General features: G+C 35.9%; 1 long non-coding RNA gene and 1 pseudogene across 2 annotated transcripts; both read left to right on the top strand.

The window, feature by feature from the left end:
• The first annotated feature begins 6,941 nt into the window (after window positions 1–6,941).
• Window positions 6,942–8,096, top strand: LOC122140903 (annotated as a pseudogene).
• A 2,925-nt stretch (window positions 8,097–11,021) lies between these two features.
• LOC122140363 lies at window positions 11,022–12,416 on the top strand. Of its 2 annotated transcripts, XR_006157011.1 has the most exons (4): window positions 11,022–11,081; window positions 11,626–11,685; window positions 12,050–12,127; window positions 12,259–12,416. It is a non-coding gene; the product is annotated as an uncharacterized LOC122140363 (long non-coding RNA). The 2 variants fall into 2 exon arrangements; XR_006157010.1 differs by lacking the exons at window positions 11,022–11,081; window positions 11,626–11,685 and adding an exon at window positions 11,886–11,930 and having other exon boundaries at window positions 12,259–12,398.
• The last annotated feature ends 5,084 nt before the right edge of the window (window positions 12,417–17,500 follow it).

The raw sequence follows: 17,500 nt of genomic DNA, 5'->3' as shown, positions 1-17,500 counted from the left end.
TATGATTGGTTGAATGGTAAGCTCGCATCTGATTGGCTAAAGAGTACGACAGACCCACGTGGGAAGAGAGATGTCTGCCAGGAAAGTCTCTCAAAACCACACACACACACAAATCGAGTGGATTCGTAGTAAATGACGATTTGTACCATTCAGACACTCGTACATTTTAAACATTCAAAGGTTTTTGTGCACAGTTGTATATCTACTAATTGTGTTTGCTTTTGTGAAATGTATTTTATGAATATATATTTTATTTTGCGCATGTGAATTGCTTTTTGTGAATATATATTTTTTTTCACGCACGTGAATTTTTTTTGTGTGTACGTGAATTAGGTTTCATACATGTGAAATTGTTTACGCATGTGTGAATCGTGTTTTTTGCGTGAATTATATTTGAGACTAATCTGTCTCCATACTTTATTGTCAGGGTTATATCGCCACCTGTTGGTTTGGCAACTTTGGCATGCCCTTGATAGCACTTCATAGCGTGTTTTTGTATTTTCATGTGGAAGATATATATATATATATATATATATATATATATATATATATATAAAAAACATTTCATACAAATTTTTAAAAGCATCCTGACTATATATATATATGTGTATGTGTGGAATAGTCCTGTTTATTGTGTTTTTATTGTGTGTGTTGAGTGAAAAGGGATCCTTCAAATGAGATGAAGTGTTTTATGAACTGATATGACATGTTTTTTTCTGTAATTCTTGATCAGAGAGAGTTCAGGAGGAGTATGATGATGTGATGAGTGTCAGTGAAGATGTGAGAAACCCGCTGGGTAAGTTATTATAACCCTTTTGTTCTCTTTATATTGATATCTTTATTTTACTTAGTTAATATTTTCCAGTTAAGACTTTTAAAATATTCATCCAATAACAACATTTGACCTGATTTAATATTTTGTATTTAATAACAGATTATGATGATGTGGAGGAGGAGTCAAACAAAGAAGTGGGGCATTCGTCTCTGTGATCATCCACTGCCTCGGTTCAACAAATCTGAACAAAGTTTGAGTGATATTGTTATTGATATGTTTAAAACTCAGGTTTTTATATATACACCCCCCCCCCCCCCCCTTCTTTTTTGTATTAAAACTTTTAAGCCTTGGAGAATTTTGTATTTTTTGACCTTGTTAATATGAATAAAAATACAAATTTTCCAACTTTTTTTGTGTATTTCAATAAGACATTACACAAACCTGAAATCAAATTTAAGCTCTTATCATATAAAGCACAATCTCAGTGATAGTTGAAGACATCCTAAACATATGACCAAATGACCGTGAGTGATTTAACAGCCCTCAGCATCGCTGCAGCAAGCACTAGAGATTTGTAAGTTGATAAATGCTGAATAAATAAATAGTCTAACTTATAAAATAATAATTAAAATAAGTTATTATTATTAACATTATTAATATGTGATAAAGTGTGTTTTTAACCAGTAGATAAATATGCATATTGTTTGTTTTATCTGATGGGCAATTTACTTTTATATGCATCATTTATCAGGCTGTATAAGTGTTGAGTTATGTGTAATTCAGCAACCTGTAAGACGTTTAAAATACACCTTCACTATAATCCATATGAATCACTTTATAATAACGTTTACAACATATTATGATTTAATCATGCTTAACAGAACATTAGAACCCAGTACAGATCATGTTTTCTCCATCAATATGAAAACCAGTACAGTTGCCTGTTGTGTGACGTCACAGCAATTTCATCTACACAAATGCCGCAGTCATACATGAAAACATGGTAATGTCCTGCTACTTTTTGATACTTAATATTCGTTTGGTCGGAAATTGTCCTTACCTTCAGTAGCGAGTCATTCAAAGCTGCACACAACATTACAGCTCACTGCTGACAGGACAGTATGGAGCTGCAGGTTCGTTTCGGTTGATTGTAGGTAAGTATCCTCTTCATCGAACGCTAAATTTTATTTTTTATTTTTACATCATTCTGAGTGTTAGAATATATAATAGCAGCAGACAAAAAATCAAATGAATGTTCTGTGAAATGAGCTGTACGTGAAATAAATTAGATTTGTAGCTGAAATGTAGCTGTGAATTATTTTTTTTTATCTGAAAAAAGTGAGAAGCTTCCTCATGTGGTGACACAAGGACAAGATTCGTCTGGTCCTCTTTATAATAAGAGCTTTGCTGCCATCTGCTGGACAAATGTCTTTGATGTGATGGCAAATTAATATCTTTAGAACAAAAAACAATGTTTACTTACAGATCTTGTCTGAATAGCCTTGTACACAATCAGTCCAGTTCATCTGATAATATATTAACATACTGTTTATTGTGCTCTTGATTAGAACATCATAATGGTGAAGTAAAATCAATAATATTATACACTTTTGTTTCTAAAAGATACCTTTAAAATGTTCAGTTATTAATAAAATTAAATAAACGAGTATTTTGACATAGTCAATCGTTCCTGGTTCTGTTGACACATGTTGACTCACGTGAGTCGCCTGCTGGAGCGTGCGCAAATAACACCCGTTTACAATTATTCTCTTCAAACTGAGACGCTGCTACAGTAAATTAATTACAATGCTTCCTGCTGTGAAAAACGTTTTCATGTCTGTAAATTTCACAGATATTTTGTTTTCAAAGAGGATAAAGGAAATAACATAGAAGACTCTTGCTTTAACTTGCTCAACCAACTTTATTTTGATTTTCAATATTTTGCATTTTAAAATAAACTTCTAAATGTCTGTTCAGTCGTCCCTATAACAGACAACACAATTTAATAATTGTGGTGCTTCTAAGCAATAAAAACAGTTGTAAATGATGTACATAATACACATACTCATCTTTGTTTCAATAAATTGTAAAAAAAAAAAAAAAAAACAGTTTTACTACCAAATTATATGCAATATGTAATTATTTTAACTTACAGTGGAATGTTTTCCTCCATTTCATGATTTCGGGGCACAACGTTCCTGAACATGATGCATGATGGGATATGCTAAGTCTTGAATACCGCTTTGGAGCAGAATTGTGTTGGGTTTAATGTACATTAAAGGGAGTTATTTGACATTTTGAGGGGTGCTCGCAGCTCTCTCTGTTGGTCAAAATAATTACTAAGTTACATGACTGCTCTGATGACCAACAGCAGCGGTACGCTAGTGTTTGCGGCCCCCTGTGGGATCCCCCTTCCCTGAAATGTAATTTCTTAGGGCCACCAAAATGGTAAACCCACCCCCTGGACCATAATTTTGAGATGATTATTTAAAAACGAGTGAAAATATGGGAAATATCACTCTCACTGCTATAGTGTATTTACATCATTCTGTCACTCTGAGTGTTAGAATATATAATAGCAGCAGACAAAAAGTAAAATAATGTGCTGTGAAATGAGCTCTAATTGAAATGAATTATATTTGTAGATGTAACGTAACTGTGAATAAATAAATTAACATTTTCTGTTTGGTTACTTATGTGTTGTTTTTTTTTTTTTTTTTTTTTTTTTTTTTTGGCGGATTATAAAAATCCTGTTACACCGGGGACTATGCCAACGTTTTTGGTGCTATTTCTCCTGAAGTTTGTATGTTATTTAGACATCAGACAAGAATTAACATCCAACAGTGATCTCTGCCTAATATAATAAATTCTTATATAACATCTGTTTTTCTCTTAAATCACACAACAGTTCCATAAGAGCTTTATTTCAACGAGATATTGTGTCCTTTGCCTTATGTTTTTTCATATTGGAATAAACTAACAGACAATATTGTTTGGAAAAAGGTTTGTTTAATACCTAATCAATATTTAATTACAAACAAGTTTAAGGAAGTATCATTCAAAATCATACACAGGGTTTACCCAGCCAAATATTATTTAGTAAAATTTAAATCTGATATTGATTTTAGTTGCTCCTTTTGTGTCAGTTGCCCTGATCCTATGGTATTTGTTTTGGCATTGCACTTTTGTAAAACTATTTTGGCAAAATGTATGTGATTTTATTGTGCAAAATACTGATAATCATTGTTATGGAAATATGTATTATTTGGTATATTGGAGAACAGCAAAGAAAAACACAGTCACATTTACATGATAAATTTATTTTTTGCATGCAAAATTTCATATTCACAAATGCTCAGTTCTCAAGACTGTCTGCTCTTTACAATAAGAAGTGTTTTGCTGCCATCTGCTGGATGAATTACACATTACAGTGTTAAACACACTTACACAAATGTCTTAAGTTTTATATGACGCCAAATTAACATCTTTAGAACAGAAAAAACAAATTACAGATCTTGTTTGAATAGCCTTCTGCTGTTGTACACAATCAGTCCAGTTCATCTGATAATATATTAACACACTGTTTATTGTGCTCTTGATTAGAACATTATAATGATGAAGTAAAATCCACCTAATATTATGCACATTTGTTTCTAAAAATAACTTTAAAATGTTCGGTTTATTCAAATTTATAAATTTATAGCAAAAATTATTTTAAAATAAAGTTTCAGTAAGTGAGCAGTCAGTCATCAGTGCTTGTGTCTGCTGTGTTCAGGTTCAGGTTTTGATGCTGAATATAAGCTGCAGTGTTTCTGTATCAATCTGCTTTAAGTTTAGTGTGACTTTATCTCCACACTGACTTACGACTGACATGAGTCTGTCCTCAGTGAAGTGTCTCTTCACGCTGGAGGAGGAGTCCCGCTCATCAGCGCTCACACTTTACTGATATATATGGAGAAAATAAAAATGCTGCTTTTTGATTTGTCACTGATTGTGTTTGATGATTTCCTCTGTTGTGTCTAATAAGGTAACAGTGAGTGTCATTGGCAGCTGTGAGTCTCTCTCTCTCTCTTTAGGAGGCTGACAGGAGCCAGTTTCTTCAGTGTGTTTGAGGGAGCAGAGGAGAAACTTGTGCTGACAGTCAAACAGACGGTGTGACGAGCAGAAAATGATGGAGGGATGTCTGACACTCGTTTTACTCTCCACTATAATCACTCTAACCACATCTGGTAAGTACAAAATAGACAGTAAGAGGTGAAATTATACTTGTTTAAATGAGAAGTTTATCTATGTTGGCCTTATATCACTAGAAACTGAATAGATGTCTGTGTAGAATCTACAAATTTTATCTTAAGACAATAGTTCATTAATTGTCAGTTAAATTTGAGCTTTTACAGGCTAACAATTTATTGACAGGATTATTTGTAATATTCTCTTGTCCATCTTGAAGTACATAGATATTTGTATTTACTTAAAATATTTACATCTTATTTTTCTCAACATTTGTCAATATTCTTCTTGTAGGTGGTTAAATCTCTTTCTCTACTTTTTGTACAGATTTTGAGACTGTTAGGTTGGTTGGTGGTAACAGTCCCTGCAGTGGTAGAGTGGAGGTTCATCATGATGGTCAGTGGGGAACAGTGTGTGGTGATGACTGGGATAAGACTGATGCTTCAGTGGTGTGTAGAGAGGTGGGATGTGTTGAGGCTCTGGGTGGTGCTCGTTTTGGACGAGGATCAGGACAAATCTGGATGGATAATGTGGCCTGTAGAGGATCAGAGTCCACACTGAAGGACTGTAGATCAAATGGATGGGGTGGGGTTAACAGTAACTGTAGTCATCCTGAAGATGCTGGAGTCAGATGCTCAGGTGAGCTGCAGTCTATATCCCTCTGTTTGCTTTAAATGTTTTCATTAGAAAATCTGATAATGGAGTTTAAAGTAATTGTGTGTAATTTGTTTTCAAGCAATTCATGAAATATTCATTGCACATCACACATTTTATGTCTAAACACTTGATATTCCTTTACTTATGTAATTAAAGTACACAGGTCGTACATACCCCAGACTCGTTAATGGATCTTCTCTGTTGTGTCTGGGAATTAGCAGAAAGATTCTTACAGTAAGGGGAACACATTGTACACGGGTCTGACCGCTGCCTCTTTGACCATGGATGGGGCAGAGTGTTGTGTTGACCAGAGAGCTGGACTGTGGGGCTCCTGTACAGGTGCTGGGAGCAGCTGCTTTTGGTAAAGGAGACGCTCAGATGTGGACACAAGAGATTCAGTGCAGAGGAGATGAATCACACATTCGACACTGTTCATTGTCAACTTCACCTAAAATAAACTGTACCCATGATAATGACATAGGACTGATATGCTCTGGTAAAAATTTAACCTCTTTGTAAATAATACAATTCCAGCTGTTAAATGCTTCAATTAATTTGTTTGGTCAATACCACACTTTGAGATCTTTGACCATATTAAACAGAGATTAGAACTAGAGAATTACTCAGAATATCCCTGTTTTCTTGGTTTGTTTATTTTTATTATTTTTTATTGTATTTGGTTTCAGTAAGAAATATGTTCTTTCTCCAGGTTACACTGATCTCAGGCTGGTAAATGGCCCTGACATCTGTTCTGGTCGAGTTGAACGTCAGTACTTAAGTAAATGGGGCACAGTGTGCGATGCATGCTGGGATATGAGAGCTGCCAGTGTCCTCTGTAGACAGCTGAATTGTGGGATTGCTGTGTCTGTTGTGGGATCAGACTGGTTTGGAGAGGGAAGTGTTGAAATCTGGACTGATGTGTTTGATTGTGACGGGAATGAAACAAAACTCTCAGAATGTTCCATCTCTTCATGGAGTCGAGCTGAATGTTCTCATAGTCGAGATGTTGGAGTCATCTGCTCTAGTGAGTCCATATTACTTGAACATTTACTGAGATTATGCTAATGAAAGACTTAATCTTAAACAAAATACTATATGTATTCCCTATACAATTCAGACTGAAGATTAATGCTTGTATCATTCAAATTTACTTATATAAAATGTAATGTGATATAAAGCATATTTATTACATAAATGTTCCTCTGTGGTCTTTAACACATTTGCAGTATTTTAGTAAATTGTCAGATCTTTCACTCAGATTCCTCTCTGGCTCTTCATGATGGGTCTGGTGCGGTTGTCTGGAGAGAGTCAGTGTGAGGGGGAGGTGGAAGTTTTCGTCCATCAGGTCTGGAGGAGAGTTCTGCTGGACTCCTGGAGTCTCACTGAATCCTCTGTGGTCTGCAGACAGCTTGGCTGTGGCTCTGTACTGAACTTCTACGGCTCCTCTTCATCCAGTCCTGAACACAGTCATGAGTGTGTGACGGGCTTCCAGTGCTCTGGGAGTGAAGCTCATTTGGGGAACTGCAGCTCTCCACAAACTCTCAACTGCAGCTCCACACAACAGCTGTCAATCACCTGCATCGGTGAGAAGAACAACATCTGGGCAGATTCTTCAGTTGTTCGTGATCAATAATGTGTTTTTCTGTCTCTGAATATCAGGTCGGGGGTCCATCGGCTGGTGGGTTCTGGGGAAACTGTGCAGGGAGGCTGGAGGTTTTTCACAGCGGCTCATGGGGGACAGTGTGTGATGACTCCTGGGATGTTAAAGATGCTCATGTGGTGTGCAGACAGCTGCAGTGTGGAGTGGCCCTCAGTAACCAGCAGGTACCAGCCTGGTTTGGTCCTGGTTCTGGACCATATGGCTGGATGAGGTGGAGTGTGAGGGGAATGAGACGTCCCTGTGGAGCTGCTCTTCTCCAGGCTGGGGAAAACATGACTGTCAACACAAGGAGGATGTAGGAGTCGTGTGCTCAGGTAAACACATTTTTTAAATTATACTTCAAAATATTATAAAGGTTTTAGAAAAAACCTTTTAACACATTCACATATCCATAATGCCCAGGTTTTTCACTGTTGGTATTTTTAAATTATATTTCATTTCCATCTAGAGTTTAAAGAGATCAGGTTAACTGAGGGCTGTGAAGGGAATGTGGAGGTTTTCTACAATGGATCCTGGGGTAATGTGTGCTGGAACCAGATGGATGGAGACACAGGTGGAATTTTCTTTACAATAAGATGCTGTGTGGGATCTGGTGTTATGTCTGCTTCTACAGCAAGAGTGGAATCAGCTCCTAACTGGCTGGATAAAGTGAAGTGTCGACCACATGATTCATATCTGTGGCAGTGTCCATCTTCACTCTGGGGACAGAATGACTGTGATAGTAAGGATGAAGTGGCCAAAATCACCTGCTCAAGTGAGATGATATTTAAATGATGTAAAATGGTTTGAAATTCTCAGTTTTTTTTTTTTCTTTAAACATAATTTTTTTGTGAGTAAACTATTGTGTCTATTTAAGAAAAGAAAATTTTAGCTGATGGAATCTCAGCATAAAATGATTTGTGAGGCTTAAATGATAGTTTTCTGACACTGATATGCTCACCGAATGATGTTATGTCACTTGTGTCCTAATGTTCAGTTTATTATGATCTTCATTTTTAATCTCAGAGGACTGTTAAGAATCAGGATCTCTCCTAGGAGTCGTTTGGGGTGTTTTATCTCACCATTTCCTCACCAGTAAACAGTGTTCTTAAGGTAAGTTTTTTACTATGGAAAACCATATATATATATATATATATATAACCACTCAACTATAATAGAGAACTGGATTGCTCATGAAATTTTGAAGCCGCCATATTGGTATTCCCCAGTATTCTCATAGGCCCAAAAAAATTACATTCCATTGAATTAATATGAAATTGTGCGAATTTAATGAGAAAACATCATCTGATAATCAGATCGTTTTTAAATCTGAAGTATCTATGGACATTGCTACTATGTGTTGCATAACATCCTCGGCATGTAAACAGCTTTTATTTTTAATGTCAGGAATTTACTTATTCCTCTTCTTATTAAAAAGCAATGTTCATTACAGTAGCGAACATCATGAACATAGAATCATCTCATCAGACGGGAACACGACCTCAGCATATATAAAACAAACGAAAAAGTGCTCATTCTGAAATCTGAAGAAAGATTTATGCTTTGTATACACATATCGCCTACCTTTATTCGCCTTGTACAGTTAACGTAGCCTATTCATTGTTTATAACTTTATATAATTTTGTTATAGTGTTTTTATTCATACAGTAGGCAAATGTTTCAACAATAATTTCGTTAACAGCATTCATTTTGCCTAAGGTAATGATTTAAAGGAAATTAATCTTGTTTCCATTTAGCATACAACATTTTTACATGGAAATGGTAATGCTAGTAAACATATTTGCGCAATCTTGGAGAATCTGAAATAGATGTTGCTCAATCAGGACATTAAAAATATACACATCATAATTTATTCAAAGAAATAACTGACTAAGTACAGTATACGTAATGCTAGTAAACATATCAAGTTAAGCTTTTCATTTCATTATAGAGCAATATAGTAACAGGGGCTAATTTATTATTCATTGTTTATTCAAATCAATTTCTGATACTAATAGGTTCATGTTTTAATAATTCCTGAATAATTACAGTACATGAAGAAATAGGCTATGTTTTTGTGTTGGATCAGTATCTGTGTCGGCAGTGTGCAGCAGACACACCCACCTAAACGGTTTTATAATTATGCTTATCCTGTCCAAAAAGACCATAAACATTGCAGATAACATCTGAAGTAAAAATAAATTTACAGATACATAACAAAAACTGATCCCGTTTGACTGATTTGCTTCAAATGGGTTATTTTACGTGGTGTGTGTGTGTTTTTTTGTGTGTTTGTGTGTGTGTGAGTTGTGTGTGACTAGAAAGTTCGTGGTGTTTATGCGCAGCCTGTTGGCAGACCAGAACGCGATGAGCGATCCAGTCATAGATTTGGTCCTAACACCCCAGTATATTTGACGGGGACACTATACTGTCAAAAAACACCATCGTTCGGATGAGACGTTAAACCGAGGTCCTGACTCTCTGTGATCATTAAAAAAAAATCCCAGGATGTCTTTCGAAAAGAGTAGAGGTGTGACCTCGGCATCCCATTGGCCTCTGACCATCGTGACCTCCTAACAATCCCCATATCTACTGATTGGCTTCATTCTGTCTCCTCTCCACCAATAAGCTGGTGTGTGGTGGGCGTTCTGGCGCACTGTGGCTGCCGTCGCATCATTCAGGTGGATGCTGCACACTGGTGGACGAAGAGATACCCCTCACAATGTAGAGCACTTTGAGTGCTTAGAAAAGCAGAAAAGAGCTTTATAAATGTAATGATTTATTATTATTATTATAATATATATATATATTTTTATTTTAGTTAATGAAGGCCTTACTTTTCAAAATATATAAGTAGAAATATGTACATTCAAACAAGAAACAGTCTAATCATATGTTTTAAAGCCATTCTTGGTTCAGTGTGTGTTTGTTGTAAATGTGCTGAAGCTGGTCTGTTCTGGTTGATGTGTGTGTCTTAGGTCATATGCCTCTCAGACTGAGTGGAGAGAAGGGCCGGTGCTCTGGGAGGCTGGAGGTGTATCATAACGCTGTGTGGGGCTCAGTCTGTGATGATCAGTGGGACATCAGCGATGCTCAGGTGGTCTGCAGGCAGCTGGGTTGTGGAGCAGCACTGAGGGCTGATGGGAATTCAGTCTTTGGTGCTGGTGAAGGTGTTGTGTGGATGAACAAAGTCGAATGCAGAGGGAATGAGATTCACCTGTGGGACTGTCCTCTCTCCCTGAATAACCACACTGACTGCTCCCGCAAGAAGCTTGTTAGACTCACCTGTGCAGGTCATAAGATTTCTTTTGAAAATTTTAGTACTAATAATAGTTGAGTGTTTAATCAGTCATTTGCATGATTAGTATTGTGTTTCGACAGATTTGTCAGATGTGTCAGTGTCCACTTCTCCTGCCACAACATCATCAGCTTCTCCTCCAGTTTCTCCTCCAGTGCGCTCAACATCAGTCTCTCCTCCACAAACTCCTCCACCAGCGTCTCCCCCAGTGCTGGTGATTGTTCTGGGAGTTTGTGCTCTTACTGCTCTTAGTGCCACTGCTTATACTGATTCAGCAGAACAGATTGATGAGGAGAGGTAGGAGGAGATCCAGAGACTGTCATATTGTGTCTTATTCAGTGTCCTGATCAGTCATGTGTTGTGAACTGACAGCAGGTTTGTCTGTCTTACACTCACAGCTCTCTCTAAGAGGAGACACAGGACGATGTCTGAGGCCGTTTATGAGGAGATTCAGCACAGACACAATCACTTCACTCAGAGGGGTGAGAGATGAGCATCAATCTCATTTAATACCATTAATTAGAGTCTGTCAGACAGTTGATGTTCATCTATTATTAGTCCTGTTAAACCTCCTGATTCAAACCACAGAATTCCTGACAGAAAACCACAGAGCTGCAGGTGCATGTGTGTGTGCACGTGTGTGTGTGAGAGAGAGAGTGTGTGTGTGTGTGTGTGTGTGTGCCAGTCAGCGTCTTTTCCTGTGTGTATTTTTAGAGGGTCATAAGCAGGGGCTCATATGTTTGTAACATGTACAGTAGATGCTGGTGTGTGCGTGTGTGTGTTTGTCTCTTCCTGTATATATTTCTGGAAGGCAGTAAGAAATGGGTTCATTTGTTTGCTAATAGGCCTAAACATCATGGGATTTATTTCTTTAAATGGATTTAAATAATAAGGTAATTGTGTTAAATGTGAAAAGTAATTTGTTGTGTTGTCACTAACACAGTGTTTTATAATTGAAAGGAAATGAGGATTCAGTCTGTTTGTAATGATGAACATGTTTCTGACTGTTCTGCTCTCCTTTAACAGGGAGTCTCATCTCTGAAGAACTGCATTCTGGGTATGAAGATGCTGATGAGCTTCTCTCAGGTTAGAGAGCTGAAGCACATAATCATTCCACATTTTACTAAAAAAAAAAAAAAAAAAAAAAAAAACTTTATAATGAATAATTGTAACTAGAACTAATATTTTCCATAATATATTTGATTAATGACTCAATACTATTCAAATACTGCTGTTTATTTATTTGTATATTAAACAGTCTGCTCTCCTTTTTAGCAAAAGAGTTCATACTGCATATTATGATGATGTCACTAATGGCAGTGGCCTAAAAGGTCAGTGACCTTTTAAATTGATCACATGATTCATTACCAGATGACGTATAATAAATCTTATGGTCTGCAGCAACAACATATTTTGAATTTGTATCCAAACATATTGTGTGTTGATGCAGAAGAGATGGTGAAGGAAATCACACCGGGATACTATGATGATGTCATCACTGATGGACTGAAACCAGATCGTGAGACAGGTGTCACTCTGGTATTCTACAACAGCATTTAATATACTTTTAAATCAAAATATTACAGTATATATAAGATAGATATTTCAAATTTGTTCTGAATGAATGTGTGTGTCTGTGATGAATGTGTGAATCTGTAGAAGACACACCTGAGAGCTATGATGATGTCATGACGAGCGGACCCAACTCTGATATCAAAAAAGGTGTTTTACTTTATAAATTTTTTAAAAATAATATCACTCTACAATCAAGATCATTTCAGATAATATTTTAAATTACTGCCTTAATGGGTTTTTGGTTTACACTTTAATTGACTCATATTTGCACGTGTAGTGAACACACCAGAGAATTATGATGATGTCATCATTAATGGACTGAGCCTCCAAGGGGTAACAGGTGAGATGCACAGAACTACATTTTTTTTAATCACCCTTCACATATTTACATGAGATTGTGATTGTGCTGGAGAAAGCTGGCTGAGATCAGGATCTAACTGCAGAAGTTTAATAGAAGTAACACAACGGAAGAGAAAACACAGGCAAAACAAGCACCAATACATTCAACAGCTGACAAAGCACAAGGGAACCACAAGGGCCATTAATCCACCTTATTTTTAAACACAGAAGTAAGTCGTTTTCTGTGAATGTGCGAGACTTCTGGTTCATTAGCCGCTGTAGGGAAATAACAAGAAAAATAACAATGTGCAGTAAACGGTAAAATTTTATGCACTACAAACCAGTGTGTTCATTATTAAGATAATACATTAAAATAATAAGGTAAGACACTCCAGTTTGGAATATCAAGCAGCAAAACGAGCTGTTTTGTACAGCTAAAAATAGCTGGAAGCGGATGAGACCGGAAGCAGCTAAAAATAGCTGGAAGCGGATGAGACCGGATGAATTTTAGATATGGTTTAAAAATGGGGTGGATAAATTTTAGGGGAAAAGGGACCAATGGGTTACTATGGGAACTAACAAGCAGATGGGTGTGGTCAGATGAGTGGTAACAATGAAGACAAACAAGGCACACAGCAGACAAGGGCAGAAAACACACAGGAAACATGTAACAAGTATCAGGCCCTGTCCACACGAACACGAGTATTATCAAAACTGCTGCTGTTTCTGTGTGGTTTGGCCGTTCGTACACACGCAAACACAGTATCAAGTCATTGAAATCGAACCTTTTAAAAACTCCTGCCAGGGTGAAGATTTTCAGAAACTCTGATTGCAGTGTTGTGTAGCAACAGAGATTTTAGCTTGTGATGTCGCAGTGCACATTTTTGTCAGGCTTCTAATCGGCCAGCAAGGGATTTATGTCAGGGTTATATCACCACCTGTTGGTTTGGCAACTTTGGCTAATCTCTTCAGCTCTCTTCATTGCATCTTTTTGTTTTTCATGGGAATATAGATCCATCTCATATATATAACGTGGTTTTGTATTTTCATGTGGACAATATTTTTTTATATATATGTAAATGAAGGAGGAAAAACAAAAAAAAACACCATGTAGTGTGGACTAGGGCCTCAGACATGTGTTTCTGTGTCATCCAGTCACTTAAGGGAAAATTGGAAAAGGGATCCTTCAAATGAGATGAAGTGTTTTATGAACTGATATGACATGTTTTTTTCTGTAATTCTTGATCAGAGAGAGGTTCAGGAGGAGTTAGGATGATAGGTGATGAGTGGTCAGTGAAGATGTGAGAAACCCGCTGGGTAGTTATTATAACACTTTTGTTCTCATTATATTAACATCTTTATTTTAATTTAGTTAATATTTTCCAGTTAAGACTTTTGAAATATTCATCCAGTAACAGCATTTGACCTGATCTAATGTTTTGTATTTAATAACAGATTATGATGATGTGGAGGAGGAGTCAAACAAAGAAGTGGGCATTCGTCTCTGTGATCCTCCACTGCCTCGGTTCAACAAAATCTGAACAAAAGTTTGAGTGATATTGGTTTTTGATATGTTAAAACTCAGGTTTTTTCATATACAACCCCCCCCCCCCCCCCACCCTTCTTTTTTGTATTAAAACTTTTAAGCCTTTAAGCCTTGTTAATATCAATAAAATACAACTTTTCAGACACCTTTTTTTGTATTTCAATAAGACTTACACAAACCCTGAAATCAAATTAAGATCTTACCTTATAAAGCACAACCTCAGTGATAGTTGAAGACATCCTAAAAACATGTGACCAATGACCGTGAGTGATTTAACAGCCCTCAGCATCGCTGCAGCAAGCACTAGAGATTTGTAAGGTTGTTAAATGCTGAATAAATATAATAAGTCAATATCTACTTATAAAATAATAATTAAATTCGTTTATTCATTATGAACATTCATATATGTGTGATAAAATGTGTTTTTTAACCATAAAATTCAACATGCTATAGTGTTTGTTCTGATGGTCAATTAACCTTTATATGCATCATTTGTGAATGCTGTAGAAGTGTTTAGTTTATGTGTAATCTCCGCAAAACACCGTAACCACGTTTAAAAAAACATCTTCGACCTATCATCCTATGCATCACACACTTTCAGAATGAACAGTTTACAACAGGTATGACTTAATCCATGGCTTTTCGAAACATTAGAACCCAGTGCAGTCATGTTTTCCTTCCTCATCAATAGAAAACACAGTACAGTTGCCTGTTGTGTGACCGTTGGTGACGGCAGACAACACATTTAATCGACCCAAATGCTATGCTGCAGTTATACATGAAAACATTGGTAATTTTCCTGCGAATGTTATGATTTCTTTTAATATTCGTTGGTCGGAACTTGTCCTTACCTGCAGTAAGTCCATTCAAAGCTGCACACAACATTCCGCTTCTCACTGCTGACCGGACAGTATGGAGCTGCAGGTTTCGTTTCGGTTGAATTGTAGGTACGTATCCTCTTGATATTCGAACGCTAAATTTATTTTTATATTTTTCATCAGTCTGAGTGTTAGAATATATATAGCAGCAGACAAAAAATCAAATGAATGGGCTGTGGAAATGACGCTGTACGTTAAATAAATTAGATTTGTAGCTGAAATGTAGCTGTGTTAAATAAATTAGATTTGTAGCTGAAATGTAGCTGTGATTCGTGTGGTGACACAAAGACCATATTCGGCTGGTCTCTTTATAATAAGATCTTTGCTGCCATCTGCTTGACAACTGTCTTTGATGTGATGGCAAATAAATCTAGAACAAAACACAATGTTTACTTACAGATCTTGTTGAATCGCCTTGTACACAATCAGGTCCAGTTCATCTGCTAATAATTAACTACTGTTATTTGCTCTTGATTAGAACATCAATGGTGAAGTAAAATCAAAATATTATACACTTTTGTTTCTCAAAAGATACCTGTAAAATTTCAGTTATTAATAACATAAAAATCACGAGTATTTTGACATAGTAAATCGTTCCTGGTTCTTATATTGACACATGTTGACTCACGAGTCGCCTGCTGGAGCGTGCAAAATAACACCCGTTTACAATTATTCTCTTCAAACTGGAGACGCTGCTAAGCAGTAAACAGTTAATTACAATGCTTCCTGCTGTGAAAACGTTTTTCATGTCTGTGTAAATTTCACAGATATGATGTTTTCAAAGAGGATAAAGGAAATAACATAGAAGACTCTGCTTTTTAACTTGTTCAACCAACTTTATTTTGATTTTCAATATTTTGCATTTTTAAAAACTAAACTTCTAAATGGCTGTTCAGAGTCTCTTCCTATAACAGACAACACAATTTAATAATTGTGGTGCTTCTTATTAAACAATAAAAAACAGTTGTAAATGATGTACATAATACACATACTCATCTTTGTTTCAATAAATTGTAAAAAAAAAAAAAAAAAAAAAAAGAACTGTTTTACTACCAAATTATGTGCAATGTCTAATTGTTTTTAACTTACAGTGGAATGTTTTCTTTCTCCATTTCACGATTTCGGGGCACACGTTCCTGAACATGATGCATGATGGGATATGCTAAATCTTGAATACCGCTTTGGAGCAGAATCGTGTTGGGTTTAGTGTGCATTAAAGGGAGTTATCTGACATTTTGAGGGGTGCTTGCAGCTCTCTCTGTTGTGTCAAAAATAATTACTAAGTTACATGACTGCTCTGATGACCAACAGCAGGGGTACACAACACAATGCTAGTGTTTGAGGGGGCCCCCTGTGGGACCACCCCTTCCTTGAAATGTACTCCTCTTAGGGAGCCATCAAAATGGTAAACCCACCCCCAGGACCATAATTTTGAGATGATTATTAAAAAATGAATGAAAATATAAGAAATATCATTCTCACTGCTATGGTGTATTTACATCATTCTGTCACTCTGAGTGTTAGAATATATAATAGCAGCAGACAAAAAGTGCAAAATAATGTGCTGTGAAATGAGCTTCTCTAAGTGATATGAATTATATTTGTAGATGTAAAAACGTAATCCGTGAATAAATAAAATGAACATTTTCTGTCTGGTTACCCATGTTTGTTTTTGTTTCTTTTTGTTTTTTTTTTTGGCACATTATAAAAATCCTGTTACACAAGTTTTTTGTGCTATTTCTCCTGAAAGCTTTCTGTGTGTTATTCAGACATCAGACAATACTAACATCCAACAGTGATCTCTGCCTAATATAATAGAGATTGTATATAGCATCTGTTTTCTCTTAAATCACACAACAGTTCCAGGGCAAGAGCCTTTATTTCAATGAGATATTGTGTTCTTTTGCCTCATGTTTTATTCACATATTGAATAAACTAACAGGACAATGTTGTTTGGAAAAAGGTTTGTTTAATACCTAATCCAATATTTACTTACAAGAGCAAGGTACAGTGAAGTATCAATCAAAATCATACACAGGATTTACCCAGCCAAATATTATTTGGTAAAAATTCTAAATCTGATATTGATTTTAGTTGTCTCTTTTATTGTTAGTTGTTCTGAGTTAAAGAAAAAAACACAGTCACATGCTACATGATAAAATCTTATTTTTTACATTGCAAAATTTAATATTCACAAAATGTAAGTTCTCCATGCAAAAAAAAAAAACTTTTTTTTTTTTTTTTTTTAGTTTAGAAGGAAATGGTAGCATTATATTGATATATAAACGATTTTCTATCTATGAAAACAAGCAATGTAAAACTGTGAAAGTTTTGTAACGCTTTAAATATTTTTATAGAAATTTGCATTTGTATATTACAGCCTCCTCTAAGTGTGAAATTGTTTATTTCATGGATAATGTTTATTGTTTATATCATGTATAGTGTTTGTCATAGACATGTAAATTTGATCTTGGTTAATAACAATAATAAAAATTAAAACAATTCTGTCTGGAAAAAGTTCATAAGCTCCCTCATGGGGGTGACCCAAGGCAAAGACTCTTGT

Source organism: Cyprinus carpio, chromosome A4, assembly GCF_018340385.1.
Source record: "Cyprinus carpio isolate SPL01 chromosome A4, ASM1834038v1, whole genome shotgun sequence".
NCBI classification, from domain to species: domain Eukaryota; kingdom Metazoa; phylum Chordata; class Actinopteri; order Cypriniformes; family Cyprinidae; genus Cyprinus; species Cyprinus carpio.
The sequence above is the reverse complement of the archived record's forward strand: the minus strand, read 5'-3'. Positions and strand labels throughout refer to the sequence as shown.